Raw genomic sequence first — 4,728 nt, 5'->3', positions numbered from 1 at the left:
GCCGATAGGCTTGCTGATATCAGCCCTGTTACCGTTCGGAAACAAGTAAGCGAGTTTCTCGCGACGCGATTTAGTGTCTTAAGACATGTAAGGGATACGATGGCTGATAGCCAAGACAAACAAAAAGAACAAGCAGATGCCAAAGGCAGAAGCTGTATTAATTCTTATATGGTCGGAGACCGAGTTTTACTAAACGCTAAAAACCTACCTACCAACTTGGTTTCCGCGGTCTTCAAGACCAAATTGCGCCCGCGCTTTATTGGACCATTTACGGTCGTGGCCAAGAAGGGCCTAGCTTATACGCTAAACCTTCCCAGCAAGCTGCGTACACACCCAGTGTTTTACGTTGGCTTGCTTAAGCCATATCGGGACCCTTCCCACGTGGACATGAAGGCGCTTGCGCCGAGACAGGCGGTCGTGCCGCAGATTGCTGCATCCTCACCAGAATATCCAGCTGGCCCTCTAAACGAGGCTGCTGACGCTCAAGCGTCGGAAGACGGTCCCGAACCGCCTCAAAAGAGCTCTCAACCCGAGCAAGGACCTCACGAAGAAGTTGCACCTCGTGCCTTAGAGCATCAAATGCTTCCGCCAAAATTTCGGCCATCTCCCGCGCTGTTTGATGCACGGGGGAACCTTCAGTTTCATGTGGAAACTTTTAAAGCGACGTCGTCGTAAAGGTCAATACCAGTATCTGGTGAAGTGGCTACGGTACCCCTTTTCTGAAAAATCTTGGGAATTCGAGGTACCTCTTCGGCAAGATTGTTCGAACGCGTTGACGTTTTGAGCACCAAGCTCAGGGTGAACTCGCGTCAAACGACGCTTCCCACCGCTGGGATGAGGTGGATCTATAGCCTCATTCTCTCATCGTCGTGGAAGGTGCTAAGAGTCCGTGACTCACGCTTGATTGTAATTAGACAAAGGAATGGAAAACACAACCAAACGGTTAGCTGTTTAGGTTCCAACCTCAAAGAGGAAATGATGCGAATGTTGTCACTCGGTGTCAACAGTCTGATGGGGGAGGGTGTAATGGGGCACATATTGGTTGGAGAACCGTTATTGTGGTACATTTAGTTTATGGGTAAAATACTCTTTTATCGAATTTAAAATTGTTAGTTACTTAAATTCCATTTATTATGGGTGATAAATGTGGTCGCCGCCAGATATAAGTCTGGCGGCCAAACTCTATTTTAATTAGCTAGGTAAGCTTTTTAGATTTAAATAATTAAATAATGTCCAGTTCCCCTTTTGATCTTAAAGCGTTAAGTGCCTTCTTAAGGCTTGCGCATTGACCTGTAAGTGATAGAAGCCTTTCTAAGGTATATCCTCTTGGGCACTAGCTGCCACTTGGTTCTACGAACCCCTGAATCCCTTGAACTTGATTTCTTAAGCTTTAATAGCGTTTACGACTCCCTGAGTTGTTAAACCCATTAGTTCAATAGAATTAAGTGACTCTATGAGTCTGAAAGTCTTCCTTTGACTTTAGGAGCTCCGCTACACACTTACTAAGTAGAAAGTAGTTTTCAGACTGATTTATTCTTGATCGCATTAAATATAAATACCTATTTTGATCAATCAAAATGTTATCTCTATAGATAACACTAATATGTATTGCGAGCATATCTTTTCGAAATTATCTCGCATATCATTCCTTCTAATGTTAATGCACCTATGTGCATCACATACACAAGGGTTGGTCACAAATGTGAACCACACCTGTAATGGGGCACACATCGGTTAGAGAACCGTTGTTATGGCACATTACTTTATGGGTAAAATACGTTTTTATCTAGTTTTAAAATAGTTGGTTACTTGAATCCCATTTATTATGAATAACAAATGTGGTCGCCGCCAGATATAAATCTGGCGGCCAAAATCTGTTTTAATTGGCTAGGGTAAGGTTTTTAGACTTAAATAATTAAACTAAGTGCAAATCCCATTTTGATCTTTTAGGCGTTAAGTGCCTTTCTCCTACTAGAGACGTATTCATCGATTGTATATCTAAGAGAAACATATTTTCGTCTATGGATCTAATGGATGAGTTTTATTAGATCTTTATGCGTGAACGGGACATCCCGTACACAGCAGTGAGCCCTCCCAGTGGGATGCTCTGGGAATGGCTAGTAATACCACAGGGGCTATGTAACGCCCCTGCAACATTCAACAGATGCGTAACGAATCTGTTGAGACCGGTGCGATAATTCGCACCGAGTTATTTTGACGTTGCATTCGTCCACAGCCGAGCCATAGACAGAAAGACGGACGTGGAAGTTCATTAAACTCACGTTTGTCAGGTTCTTACACTTATGCGAAAGCATAAGTTGAACGCAAATCTCAGGAAGTAAATATTCGCTGCAAGCGAAATACCACTTTATGGGTGCTTCGTCGGTAACCACGGCGTGCGCCCTGATCCCGAAAAGATCAAGGCAATCACCGACTGGCCAGTTTCAGTCGATGCCAAGGGACTTAGAACGTTCCTTCGTTTAGCGGCGTATTACTCTCGAAATTATGCGGAGATGACAGTTCATCTCTCTTGTCTTTTGAAAAAAACGAGAAATGGCTATGGAACGCTGATTGTCAGCGCTCGTTTGAAGGTATCAAGCAAAGCTTGATACAATCGCCAAGATTGTATCAAGCTTTGTCTTTGCGATTGCAGATCAAGACAGACCATTTCATGTGGTCTGTGACGCCATCGATTTCGCAATCGGCTGTGCGTAATACAATACGATACAGACGGCGCGAAGCGCGTCGACTGCTACCAATCGCGTCAGCTGCAACCAGCTGAACGCAATTACCCAGTGCGTGACAAGGAACTCCTTGCCATGAAATATGCACTGGCTAAGTTTAGGATCTACTTCCTCGGAGATAGACCGTTCATCGTAGATACGGATCATGTGTCATTACGCACGGCCGTAAATAGCTCGCACCTCTCGCAGAGAATGGCGAGGTGACAGCTATCCTTCTTCGCGGAAGATAATTTCTCTGTGGAATATAAACCAGGACGACTTAGTGTCGTCGCTGATGCGTTACCACGCCGACCCGATTTTGAGCCGGCCGCGCATTCCAACAGTTAAAAAAAATCCCACTGTTGCAACACTCATTCAAGTGTTCCGTCATCAACTTTGTTTGATGACATACAGAAAGCCTCCACAGAAGATAAAGACCTTCTGCGTTTAATAGATCATCTGATGAATCCATCCGATAAATCTTTTGAAGATATACGGCTTCATATCGATTGTCATCCAATCGATATAAAACACACAACGGCTTACTGTATTACACAGCCGTTACCGGCGACACTCCACGTGTCGTCGTCTCAACTCACAATGATTTGCACTTGCATCACGTTTGAGTGTGACGATGCGCCAACAAGTGGGCATCATAAATGTGAGAAAACTTGTCTCACACTTAGTTGCGACTTTTACTGGCTCGGCCAGTATCAGTTCGTGCGCAAGTACATTTGTGCTTGCGAGGTATGTCAACGGGTGAAATCTAGCCCTTCATCCTGTGCACCTCTAAAACCTCTACCACTTCCGGCAGAGTATTGGCAGTCCGTATCTATGGACATCGGCTTCAGATTTCCCGAAGACGATTGCAAAATCAATGGAATTCTTGATTTGTAGACAGTATCAGCAAAGTGGTATATCTTGCTGCAGTACCAGAGTCAATCACGGCTTCGGGCAGTGCCCGTGTCCTTATCGACACGGTATTCAGACTCCACAATTTACCACGTGAACTGGTCTTCGATAGGGATCCACGGATCACGCTGAAGTTTTGGTAATCCGTGTTCGGATCTCTCGGAGACAATGTCAACTTCTGATCATCCAGAAATAGTTGGTCAGACGGAACGCGTAAATCGCGTCCTCGAAAAGCTTCAAGTTACGTCCAATCGTATCCGAATTGGAGTGAGTTTTTGCCGATGGTCAAATTCGCCATTAACGATTCGGTGCATGCGTCTACAACGCATACACCGTTCTTCGTGAATGCCTACGTCATCCACGCATACCCACCCCATTAGAGGGATCCTCTAGTTTAAGAAGGGGGGTAGACTCGCACGAGCAAAACCATTTCTCGCTCATGCTCATGACGCGCCGAAATTACCAACGACGCGAATGATGTCGATGTCGAAGCAATCGGCATGGAAGAAGAGAAAAATCTCATGGCAGTGCCACAAAGCGCACTGAAAAAGACAAAACAAATGAGTCAGCCGAAGAATTACAGCTGGCTCGAGAATCAGTAATCCGTTTCGTATAGGATTCCATTGCTAACGTAGTGGACCGTCAGAAACGGAACGCAGACAAACATATAAAGGCAAATGTTCTTTCATTTAAAATTTATGATCTAGTACTACTGTCTGCGGTAAACTTACCTAAGCGTGTAGTCACTAGTATGGGTAGCAGTAAACTACTACCAAGTTCATTGGGCCATTCCGTGTACTGCATCGCAGAGGCAATGCGTACACAATAGAATTGCCACAAAGGATGCGAACGCATCCTACTTTTTACTTTGGTCGGCTCCGCCCGTACCTTCTGCACGCGGTTTCTTCTACGGGCGGATCTGACCATCTATTCCAAGAATCCTCAAGAGATTCCAGGGTCACGAACCAGATTATATGCTGAATTTATAGTATCTCATGTCGGTCCGGAGATCCTCGAAATCGCGATGAGCTGACGACAGCTCATCTCGAAGAGCGTGATATTTCCGTTCGTACTCCAACATTGAATACGCACT

The sequence above is a fragment of the Bremia lactucae genome, linkage group LG15, assembly GCF_004359215.1.
Source record: "Bremia lactucae strain SF5 linkage group LG15, whole genome shotgun sequence".
Taxonomy (NCBI): domain Eukaryota; phylum Oomycota; class Peronosporomycetes; order Peronosporales; family Peronosporaceae; genus Bremia; species Bremia lactucae.
Note: the sequence above shows the minus strand (reverse complement) of the source record.